Below are 13,794 nucleotides of genomic sequence, written 5' to 3'. Positions count from 1 at the left end.
TATTATAGCAAGTACGATGACGAAGAGACGAGTGAATATATATATTCACGTATCCAATTGAAAAAGTTAGATATTCTTCGTATATACTAATACAGATACCTAAACAATATAGAAAATTTTCATCTAAACGAGATTATTACAATATTTAAAAAAACAGTTCTGTTTGTCCTTCCTAATTAAAGACATGAATATCATATACTTTTTAGTAAAAAAACAAATCTTAAAAGTTGTCTTTCTCTGTAAATGAACTTATGTTATTATTTGTGATCCAAAATATTCATACAAAAACTATTGAACAGTGTAAACTCTAACTCTTCGTATAAACTGTAAATAAAAAACAAAAAGAAATACTGTTCACAATCAAACCATTAAACAAAATGCACTATGACCATTCAACAAAAATTTTCCAAATTTCATTATGCAGCTCTTAAATTCCAATTGTTCAACAACTACTTATTAACCCATTGTAAGTACTAAGCAAAACTCATTTCTGTCACCGAAAACACTCATTGATTCATAATTTAATTTTAAATTGACATAAAGTTAACTTCCCTTATATTACATTTTCTTGTACGATAAATTAATTAAAGAGGAAGATGAAGCAAAATACCAAAATTTTTTACATCACCTCAATAACTTACTCCTAATTAAAATCTAAAAAAAAAAAACAGTTCAAATCCAGAATCCTTCTACCTTAAAGAAACCTAAATCCTAGTTCATGTATGCACCTCCATAAGCAAACAAGATTACCTAATGCAAGGTTCATATTGATGAACTTATACTTTTCTTTAATTTGAGTGGAAGACAAAGCTCACAAGGGATGGAGAATACTTTGTATTTTGTACCGGAGATCGAAGCGGAAGAGTAGGGATGATCGAATAAGATTAAAAATGAAGAAATTGTTAAACATTTTATAATTAAAAAGTTACTAAATAAAGAAACATGTGATATTTTTTGTATGATTGTTGTTACATTTATGATTTAGATTTTCTTTCCTATTTTAAATAAATAAAATTATCTTATAATTAAAAATTAAAAATAAAAATAAAAAACTGCTTTCATATTTTATTTTTTATTTATTTTTTTAAAATTAATTTGATTTTGAGTAATGAGGAAGGGAAAGAGAAGTTTTAGTATAGGTTGCACACCCTCTTTTTCTAAGTTCAGTTCCATGCACATTTTTGTTTTACAAATATGGATTACTCTTCAAACCTACCCAAAGTCCATTTTTGACATATACGTTACATAGCATATCCTATTAAGTAAATTAAAATTAAAATATAAATGTAAATTTAATTATGAGGTATAAATGATTTCATATACTTATATATTATAAAAACATACTCTATTACATTACTTAATTGGTCTCGGGCACAACGTGGGAGTGGTCCTTATCCTTATAATACGCAACCTCTGGAGGAACAGCAATAAGAGAAAAAAAAAACAGAAAAAAAAAAAAGAAGAAGCACGAGAGAGATTCATAAGTGGGAACAACCTGAAGAGAAGAGAAGAGAAGAGAAGAAGACACAAAGGAAAAGAAGAACAACCAAAAGACTGAAGGCCCCTGATGTGTGAAACTGTGTGATCCTGATTAAGTCCCACAGGTGAGGTTATCACAATGCAATAAACTTTCTCTTCACTTTCTTCCAAACACACTCTGCTCCACTCACGGATCTCTATCCGCCACTCAGGTACACAGTTTTATTATCAAGGATAGGTTAGATTTTTATAACCAAAATTTCAGTAGATTTTTACTATTTTACGATTTATCTCGATTTTATCTCATACTTCTTCTGCATGCAATTCAACTCATGTGTGGACCCATTTCTTTTGCAGTGCCCATATCTATGTCAGAGTATGAGTATGGTAAATTTAATTGGAAGGTTTAAGTGCAGGACATTTAAAAAGATGGAAATAACATGTTAAGTGCGTGGGCCTGCTTTTCTTCATACTTCTTTCGACAGCTGCTTTTGTCTACATGCACCCTGTTTTCTTATATACACCTGTTAGGCTTCTTCTATTTTACCCTAACTGCATGTATCAAGATCCTTTCATATACGCATCATTCCCTTTAAAAAAAAAACAATAACAATTCTGTAACATTTTTGTTTTTTTGGATATGAGTTTGTAAGTAGTTATGTATTATGCATATAGAATTTGACACCTTTTTTTTAATATTCAAAATATTTTTTTCTGATTCTTTCATTTAGATGTTTGCATGACTGTACTGTATAGGTAGTCTAATATCTCAAAATAAGTATATAAGTACTTGTGTGATTATACGTCTGTCGTCCTAATAATTGGTATTTTTCTTTTTTTCAACAATTTCAAAACACAAAAGAATAAAGTTTGAGATTGAGAAAAAAAATAAATTCTCAAACAGTACTGAGGTGGATCTTTGCATACTTAATCAATCAATTAAAAATTGTGTTTATTTTAATCATTTAATTAAGGCCCGCGTGTTATACAGGGTCACTGAAAATGGCAAAGCTTAGTTCAAGTTGCAGCACTGGTTATGTTTTGGCTCATTACGGGATTCCACTTCCCCTTCTTCTCTTATCACAATTCTTCTTTCAACTTTCATGGTGTGGCTCCACAGTTAAGTTCCTTCCTGGATTCGAGGGACCCCTTCCTTTTCTTCTTGAAACCGGGTACGTTAAACTCAGTTAGAAAAAATGTTACTACAATGAAAGTTGACATTATATTTGTTGGATAGATATGTGGGAGTGGGTGAATCAGAGAGGATGTGCAGGCATTCTACTACTTCATTGAGTCAGAGAACAATCCAAAGGACGATCCTCTCATGCTTTGGCTCACTGGTGGCCCTGGCTGTTCAGCCCTCTCTGGTCTTGTCTTTGAAATAGGTGATAGTATCATCATTGTTTTTTCAATTTCTATTTTGCTTCTTCGCAATGGTTATTATGTATTAGGCAATTAGATTACTATTCTATTTCAATGTTGCAGGTCCACTTGGTTTTAAACATGAAGAGTATAATGGAAGCCTCCCAAATTTGTTCTTGAGGCCACACTCATGGACAAAGGTTTCCACTGTTCTTGATCTTTTTGTTGGTTCAAAAAACTGGTCTTTTAGCTTCATTGTATTTATTTCATCGCATCCGTTTCTTATGCTTATTTATTGATATTTAGTGCTGATCTTTGCTATTTTTGACAGGTTAGTAGCATTATATTTGTAGACTTGCCTGTTTCTACAGGCTTCACTTATGCCACCACAAAGTCGGCTACTCAACGAAGTGATTCCACACTAGTTCTCCAAGTCCATCAATTTCTTAGGAAGGTGCTCACCATTTTTTTGTTTTTGGTTTTATTTCACAATTATCACCTTTTTCTTTGGATTTTGTTGTTTATAGACAAGTATTTAGTTAACAGAGTTTGTATGATCATGTTTAATTTTTTGCAGTGGTTGATTGATCATCCAAAATTTTTGACAAATGAAGTTTACATTGGTGGCGATTCATATTCTGGAATTCCTGTTCCGGCAGTGGTTCAAGAAATTTCCCGAGGTGAGAAACTCATGTGTGTTTCAATGTGTATAGAAAAACTGTGACCACAAATTTATACTGAAGCTAAACCTTCTCTGCTGTTTAATAGCCTCATTGGGTTGTTGAAAATTTTAACAACTGTCAAATTCCATATTTTCAGGAAATCAGAAAGGCGTTCAACCATGGATAAATCTCCAGGTTATAGAATATTGTAAGAGAATCCCGTCCTTGAAATATACACCATCTCTGCAGATTGATGACCATTCGTCCTTTTCTTCAGGGTTACCTGCTAGGGAATGCACTAACAACTCGAAGAGAAGAGAACTATCAAATTCCCTTTTCTCACGGCATGGCACTTATATCTGATGAACTATACGAGGTAATTTCATTGTAATTCATCAATACCTATCTTATCTTAAAAATTGTAAACTCAAATGCTAACGAATCTCTAGTTATAATGAAAAGTCACTGCAAAAACATTGTAAAGGAGAGTACATAAACGTAGACACCAGAAATGCATTATGTTCCAGAGATATGGCGTCATTTGACGCGGTACGCATCGTTTTTTTTTTCTTCTGCCCCATCTTTCCATATCAAATTTCACCAGTAGAGTTTCTAGTGGTGAAATATGCATCACACAACGATTTTTCCATTGCGACACAGGCTATATCAGGAATTTCAGACACGTATATTTTGGAGCCAAAATGCGAATGGCTTGATACGGACACATCTCAGAGGATATCACTAATTAAGAAATATCCCGCCAACAAGCTCTCAGATACTCATCTCAATTTGCCACCCTTAAACTGTGGAGTAAACTTCATGTTCTATTGCATCAGACACGTTTCGCTTAATGCTTCTTTTCTTATATTATCCAGTTACAATCTTGCTATATACCTTGCATCCATAAACTACTATCAAGTTATTTCTTAATTGCATTTAAAGCCAAATTCTTCATTGGATTTAACTTGATGTTTATCTCCTTTCCACCATCAGACTTATGTATACTTCCTCTGCGGTTTTTGGGCCAATGATGACAATGTTCGTAGTGCACTGCATATCCGCAAGGTGCAGTTGATACTTGTAACAATATTCTTTCCACATACAGTTAGTTGGCTATAAAATTGCATTTTGGTTGCATGTTGCAGGGAAGTATAGGAAAATGGCGTCGGTGTACCTTGGATATACCTCACGATATGGATATTCCAGAAAGCTATGGGTATCATGTAAACCTTAGTAGAAAAGGTTATCGTTCACTGATATACAGGTCAATATCCTTTCTCTATGCTCAAAAGGAATAAGGTAATACAGATGAAGGAATTTAAATATCACAAGGTAAATAACTTCTCTGTTGTATTGATAACAGTGGCGACCATGACATGAAAATAGCTTTCTTGGCAACTCAGGCATGGATAAGATCTTTGAACTACTCCATCGTAGATGATTGGAGGCAATGGTATACAGATGGCCAAGTTGCAGGGTATTCTTACTTTAGTTAGGATTACTTTATCTACAAAAAAAAAAGTAATTGAATATTGTGTATTAATATATATTTGTTTTCCTGCAAGCAGATACACAAGAACTTACTCCAATCGTATGACATTTGCAACTGTGAAGGCAAGTTTTTTCTGTTCTTCTTACGGTTCTTGTGGGTCACACGAAGACTCCATTTGATTAGGGTATTTTAGATAGGTGAAGAAGGGATAAATTTAATGGATATTGTTTACAAAAATAAATTTGAATGGTGGAGTTGATGCAGTGAGAATGAAGTATAAGGCAATATTTGGTAGTTCCTTATTTCATTGTTTGTTCTCGTATACTTTCAGGGTGGAAGCCACATAGCTCCAGAGTCCAATCCTAAAGAATGCTTTGCTATGTTCAGTAGATGGTTATCTAAGAAGCCTTTGTAGGAACAACCAAACTAGGTCATCTACTATGAGAGGCAATCCTCGAGGTAGATTTATCTTTGTCAACCAAATAAAGATAGTTATTATCTTTCTAAAGACACCTTGCAAATCCTACAATTGGTATTTGAATAATCGGATATTAAAGATATTAAGGATGTGCCAAGTTAAAAGTGATCACATTGTATTGTTTTTATTGTTATGTATGTGAAAGATTACAATAACCTTAATATGTAGTAATTTTAATCTACAATAGACAAATAGAAATACAAAAGAACAATCTCGTCTATTGATAAATAGGTTTGGACCCTATTTTTTATTTTATCGGCAATTGTTAGATATTAATTTTTTATTAATGGAGAAGTTGAATTCACGATCTCTCTTATCCTCGGATAGAACACTTATATTTTTTTCTATCATGTTTTTTTGGAAGGCCGAACAACTTTAAAGAAAGTACATGTTCTTTTGGAAGGCCAAACGACTTTTCTCTCCCTTACTACTTTTAATTCAAATATGCCTTTTAGTTCTAATGATTAACATGACAAATTAAGAATTACATGCATGATAGTTTTTCCTCAAAGATTTAAGATTAAGTTTGGTTTCATCACTGGAATTCACAGTCATTGCAAGAGTAGCTCAAAAGTTTAGGAGATCTAAAACAAATTTAAAAATAAGGTCTTTATTTTAATACTTTTTTTTGAATTTTTCTTTTATGAAAAATTATTTATTAAATTGTCATAATTAATTTTATTTAATATTTTTTTTCAATAGATAATAAGGTTAATATATGTAATTTTTCTATAGACGACATTGTTGATCTCAAATAAGTTTTTTATTATCTTTAGCTTTAAGAAATTCATCTTGATTAAAGCAATGGACACTTGAATTATTAACATTATTCTATAAGTTATATATCCATTTCAAAAAAAAATCTATTCTTTTTATATAATTAAGAATATGAAATGGTTTATTATTTTCTGAACCTATAATTTCTCTTAAGAAATTTAATTCTTAAAATAAATTAAATCCATCAATATCAAACAAATTATCATGTTTTAAAGATTTTTCAAAGTTTAACCATTTTTCTTTCAAAAAGGTATAATGTAGTGACTTTAAGTTTTTTAACACTAAATCAAAAATAAAAAATATCTTCATATATTTTAAATTGTCAAATCTACGTTGAAATATGTTAATTGTTTTATCTATACTTTACAAAATGTAATCAATTATAAATAATTATTGAAGAGATTTTACCATTTCATTATTCTTATTAAGTTGTTTCTTTTTTGCGTCTAATACGTTTTTCAATAAATTTAGGTTCTATATTTATTTCAATAGCAGTTTCTTTAACAAAAATCAATGCCTTTTCAAATCCATTTTCTTCTACTTTTCAAAGAATGGAAGAATACTTCTTAATTGTTCAATAATTTCATCAATGCTCAAATCTTTTGATCGTAAATGCTTAAAGTAAGTTTTTTTTCTTCTAAACTTAAACTATCTTTCTCCACTAAACTCAACTCTAAATTATGCTCAAATTAATCTATTATCGACAAAGACTAAACTTTAATCTAATTAATAATTTTGTAGGAAAATTTCAGTTTCTCATCAAGTATATATAAAAAAAACTCTCAAAACTCGTAAATCAAAAAGTATTGAAAAATAAAAAATGTAGGAACGCATTTATAATTCTAATACAAATCTAAAACAAAATAAAAACAATATCAACACGAATAAAAAGGAAAAACATACTAACTAGAAGATGATGGAAAAATTGGTACAGGACTAAAAAAAAGTAAGGAGAGACAAAAGAAGTCACAAAAAGATAAAAAGATGTTAACAAGTGATATCAAAAGCTTAGATTTGAAAGTTGTTAACAACTTAAATTTGAAAGTTACTTTTATTATTATCATGATCTTAATTATACACATATTTTTTATTTATTTTTAATTTGTCCAAATAATGTATTAATTTTAAATTTATTAAATCAAATATAGGACATACATATAATTATCTTTATTTCTTACTATTTTTATCAATTTTTTAATATTTTACGTGAAAATTTTCAAGAATTGAATTGAGTAACCTTTTTATCTTTTGTTTTAATATTTATATATTTCTTTTTTATATATAATATTTAACTTTTAAATATTAAATTAATATTTAAAAAAATAAAAAGGCGATACAAATATAAATATTTATATACCTAATATTCAATAAAATAAGAATAAAACAAAATTTTCATGTCAATTGAATAAAATATATGATAATCAAAATATGGGAAACTTTTCGGCATCCATGTTTTCTTTCTGCACCTCCATATTTTTTAAAATTTTAACTATTTACGGATTCTACGCTCCGTAATTATTTTAAATTACACGATTCATAATATAATTAGTAACGTAAATTTATATTTTGAATCAAATAATCTATAATATAAATGTACATTATAAATTATACGATTCATAATCTAAAGTTGTATTTTTGAATAATCTAAAATTGTATATTTTGAATCATGTAATTTGTAATGTAAATATATATTTTGGATTATCTAATCCGTAATGTAGTTTTTCATTACAGATTATACAATCCAAAATATACAAAGATTATGAAATTTAAATTTTATATTTCAAATTTTTCATTGTTGATTTTCGTCTTTTTTTTCTTATACTATATTATTGTGATATTTCAATTTATTCTAATTAACACTTATAAATGATTTTGAGAGTGGAAATGGAAGACGAAAATGAGACAGAGATAATGGTGGAAGGAAAAGATAGGGTGGAAGTAAAGATAAAGCTAGAGAAGAAGATAAAGGTGAGAGAAGATAGGATGAAGTTGCTTATTGGCTTAATATATCTTTAAAAAGTTACAAGAATGAATAATATTATTCTTTTCTTTGTTTTTCATTTTTAGTTTGTTAGAAAAAAGTTGTAAAATATTTTTTCAGAAAAATAATTAAATATTTTATTATGAAAAATGTTTTATAATTTAACTTTCTCTTATATTTATAAATAATACTTAAAATTCATAATAATAAATTTCTTTAGATTAGCGTAAATATATTATAAATAAAACAGAATCAAACTTCAAAACAATTTTCAACATACATGTAATGATTTTAGACATACAGAATGAACACATATCTTGGTTATTGATTTTAGACGTAGTTTTTTGTTCACATGCTTTTTCTGATTCTAAGCTCACCTCCCTACACATTTTGTTATATAACTAAAAATCTGTTTTGTTTTGCTCTTCCAACTCACATTAAGTCCACTTCTACTTTTAGCATACTCAAAAACTTAAAAAACATATAAACAAGATACCATATACCATTAAGGAAATTAAAACTTAAATGTAATTATATTTTATTATGAGATATAAATCATTTTATACACTTGATTATTGTAAACACATTTTTTTACGCTACTTAATACACTTATTTATTATCAAAACACACTCTTTTACATTATTTAACTCAGATCGGTTTCAAGTAGATTTTTAAATAAGCACACCATTTTTTTAAATATTCCATTGTGTTAATTCTTTGTTATTGGACTCTGCTAGTGTTTAAAATAAAATAAACTATTTTAAAAGTTTGATCGAATTAATTATTAGTATTTTAGGGATACTAGCTAATAATAAGAATAAAATACTTTTACTGAAATTGCTGTAGGAAGGAGCTGATGAGCTTCCCATTAAAAACTAAATTCAAGAAAATATTTGTTTTAATCTAAAATTGACATGATAGTTGCATCTAGGGATGGCAACGGGGCGGGGCGAGGACGGGTTTCGTTATCCCATACCCATCCCCGCATAAAAAATTCATCCCCATCCCCATACCCAAACCCAACGGGTATCAAACTTTTTTCCCATTCCTATCCCCACCGGGTAATGGGTATAATCTCGTACCCATACCCGTACCCGTGTTCTAACTACTTCAATATTAATTTTTATAAAAGAAAAGAATTACGGTAAAGAAAACATAATATTATGAAATATTCAATATTAGGAGGATTTTCTTCGATGCCAAATACCATAAAATAAATTATAATTGTTTAAATTTTATATTAGAATACCAAATAAAATTTCATGTGAACCAAAACATTTATTAAATTTGCAAACTACAACATTGATGAACTTAGTTGATAAAATTAAAAAATATTTCAAAAAAATATAAAAGGAAAACAAATATTCAAATTAAAATATATTTTAAATGTTTGTTTACTTCAATTTTTTAAATTCTAATGAATCTTTTTTTTATACACTAATAAAAGTTATAATATATCACTTGATCAAAATGACACAAAAAACAAATAATAAACATAATAATAAAAGGAAAACAAATATTCAAATTAAAATATATTTTAAATGTTTGTTTACTTCAATTTTTTAAATTATAATAAATCTCTTTTTTATACACTAATAAAAGTTATAATACATCACTTCATCAAAATGACACAAAGAACAAATAATAAACATAATAATAAAATTTTGACATAGATTTTGTATCTTTTGAACTTCAATATATGTTGGATAGTGACAAAAAATATTCATAGCAATTACATTAAATTTTTATATTGTAGTAAATAAAAGTTATTTATACAATTAAAGTGAAAAAAATTACAGTATGATTAATAGTGAGTTATAAAATAACAAATAGTTAGATAGAATATATCGAAATATTATTCTACATGATGAAAATAAACAATAAATAAAAATATTAAAAAACTAACAAATGTGTGTTTTAGAAATAATTTGAGAGACTATCGAAAGAAATCGCACAAAAGAAATCAAATGTATAATTAAGGTATGATAAAATAAAAAATACCTTAGAGAACTAATTATTAAATTATGTTTGAAGTGGTTAAAATTAAATAGAAATATCATTAGTGACCAAAAAATTTGTCATTAAATTACAAATAAATTAGTAATTAAATTGGTCACTAAATCAAGTATCGATTCGATCATTGAATCAGTCACTAATTTAGTCATTGATTCAGACAATAAATCAACTACTACCACCAATGACGAAAAATAGTGACTGATATGGGTTACTGACTAAATCAGTCACCATTTCATGTTTTTCTTGTAGTGAATTATCATATACTATTCCTAAATATCATTATATATATATATATATATATATATATATATATATATATATATATATATATATATATATATAATTTTAACCACTTCAAACAGAATTTAAAGTGAAAAAATTACATTATGATTAATAATGAGTTATAAAATAAAAAATAATTAGATAGAATATATCGAAATATTATTCTACATGATAAAAATAAAAACAATAAATAAAAATATTAAAAAACTAACAAATGTGTGTTTTAGAAATAATTTGAGAGACTATCGAAAAAAATCACACAAAGGAAATCAAATGTATAACTAAGGTATGATAAGACGAAAAATATCTTAGAGAACTAAGAAAACTTTTCAAATATCAACATATATACTTAAAGGTTGAAAAATAACGAAAATTATTTTAATGAAACAAAAGAGTTCTTCAAATTAAACAAAAATTGATAATAATAATAATAATAATAAGTAAAGATTTTTTTTTTATATTACCTTAAATTGAGAGTATAAACATTCTCATGTGAAAGGAAAATTTATAATAAATAAAAATATTAAAAAATAATATAAATATTCAAATGTGAGGCATAATATTTTTTTTATTAACATACATCATTTTAACATAATTACATAAAGGTTATGATAAGATAAAAAATATATTAGAGATGAGAATGAGTTTCATGACAAATGAAATAATTAAAAGAAAAAAAAATATATATATAAGAGTTACTTGATTAATTGTGAATATTTTAATAATTTAAACGAGAATGGAGATATGGCGGGGACGGATATTATGGCGGGTATATGTACATCCCCATACCCATCCCCATACCCAACTGAAAAAGTCGAGGATTCCCCATACCCATACCCATACCCAGTCAATGCGGGGATTCCCCGTCAAAACGGAGACGGGTTCGGGCAATACCCACGGGAACGGGTTTATTTGCCATCTCTAGATCCAGACCCGCCAAAATCATCTTTACATTTTTAATCGGCTTAAATACCTTTTTGGTCTTTATAGTGTTTGTTACTGATAGTCCTTATTTTGACAGAATGTTTAAAATGATCTTTATTCTTACCCAATGTTTAAAATGGTCCCCATTCTCGTAATTCATGTTTTATTTGGTTGTTTTATGTAACGCTGTATTATACAAGTGGCACAATTTGTATTTGGATGTGTTACGTGTACTGTACAGGTGGCTAATTAACGTTAATTTTTCAATTTAGGGGAAATTTTGCAATTAGAGAAATTTCTTCATCTTCGTCTTTGTTGAGTTTGGATTTGCAGAGGAAGCAGCTAATACTTGTCATTTCATCATTGGACTGCAGTTGCGCTCTTCATCTCAATTTTCCAATTAATCATCATCAACAAGGTAAGTGGGTTTAGGGTTTTCTGGGTTGTGTTTGCTCGTGGGTTAGGGTTTTCGTAATTCTTTTTGGGGTTTATTTGTCTTTCGATTCCAGATGCCCAAACTGCTGAGAATGCTGAAACTGCTGAAACTGCTGAGAATGCACCAACTGCTGAAACTGCTGAAACTGCTGAGAATGCACCAACTGCTGAAACTGCTGAGAATGCACCAACTGCTAAAAGTCAAACAACTCAACCACCAAGGAATGAAGTGGAGAGTCAAGCAACACCACTACCAACACCAGAAAAATCATCTCAGTAGTTTAGGATGAAATTACAGATTAGGAGGAGGCCATGATAGCAGTTACAAACGTCTTAGTTATTGTTTGGAATTTCTTATGTAGAATTCATTATTGATGTACTGCATTTTGACTTTCCTTAAACTTCGTTCAATCTCACTTTTGCCAAACATTGATGTAGTGCATTTTGATCAGGATGAATTAACATTATGAATTTAACTTCTTTCAGACTTAGATCAATTTAATTTTTCCCAAGCTTAGATCAATATCACTTACTTCAATGCTCAGATTAAGATGTCATTTTGAACATGTTGGGACTAATATCAACATAATCAAACTAATTCATTTCTTCATTTAACAATAGTACAAAATAGATTGGACTTTAAAAGATTACACACAATAACAGTACGAGTAATACAATAACAGTACAAGTGAACCCTATCACTAATTGCAGCCTCTTCTCAGCAACCTTCAATGACTTCTCCACATCATTAATCTGCCTCATTTGTGTCATGATGATGACATCCTTTCCATCAACACCACCATTTGAAAAAAGTTGCAGCCCACATTATTGGAACCACCACTCTGTAAATCAATCAACCAAAAACTAAAACCAATTTATTATTAACAAAAAAATAAAAACAGATTGTACCCAAAATTTTCTACCAATATTCTTTAGAGTTCTTGCCATCCTCAAAGCTGTCATCTCTCCGCAGCTACAACTCGGGTTAATCCATTTCTCGTTGAACCACCAACAATGCACGAAGATTGGGACCGTAACATACCTATATAATGGGATTGCAGGGAGAAGAAGATTGCAGCAACACCAATTGGGTATGGAGGAACAAGATTGCCAAAACTCACCAACTGTCCAAACATTTCTTACCAAAACCCTAGCTCACTTATTTATCCCCAAATATCTAATTACTACACTACACTTGTACAATACACGTAACATACCCTAATACAACCTGTACCACATGTACAATGTTCCGTTAACGATTTAAACGGCGTTACAGAAAAGGACCAAATAAAACACGAATTGCGAAAATGAGGACCATTTTAAACATTCGGTAAAAATGAGGACCATTTTAAACATTCTGTCAAAATGAGGACCATCCGCAACAAACACTACGAAAACAAAAATGAGGATCAAAAAGGTATTTAAGCCTTTTTAATTTTAATATTATTTTTAATTCTCATTTTTTTAGGTGATGTTTGGTGTGTGAGACTTCGACACTCAAACCTTTTTTTTTAATTATTATTATTATAATTGAAGAATATGATAGTAATGGGTTGGTTTGATTTAATTTAATATAACTAATTACGAGTGGATGATTTGAATGAGGTTTAAATTTCAGATGTCGTAGTTATTCATGGGAGAATGTAGGTAGAAGTTGTAATTATATTAAGAAGGATGATATTTTTATTCTCACAAGTTTGAGTCTCATTTTGTATTTTTTAACCTGGTTTATTATTGAGGATAGATCCTTTTAAAAAAAAAATAGTGGTACATTAATCAATTTTTCACACTAAGTTACATTAAAAAGTACAAAATAAGAGTCAAATTGTAAGAATCAAAATGTAATTTTTCTTATATTAACCTTACATTTCGTTATCAATTGTATTAATTTTTATTAGTACCATTT

At 28.7% G+C, this 13,794-nt stretch overlaps 1 pseudogene; it reads left to right on the top strand.

Moving 5' to 3' along the window:
• Positions 1 to 1,620: 1,620 nt before the first annotated feature.
• LOC114187446 lies at positions 1,621 to 5,648 on the top strand (annotated as a pseudogene).
• The last annotated feature ends 8,146 nt before the right edge of the window (positions 5,649 to 13,794 follow it).

This window comes from Vigna unguiculata, chromosome 6 (genome assembly GCF_004118075.2).
Source record: "Vigna unguiculata cultivar IT97K-499-35 chromosome 6, ASM411807v1, whole genome shotgun sequence".
Taxonomy (NCBI): Eukaryota; Viridiplantae; Streptophyta; class Magnoliopsida; order Fabales; family Fabaceae; genus Vigna; species Vigna unguiculata.
This window is presented reverse-complemented; position numbering and strand designations above follow the sequence as displayed.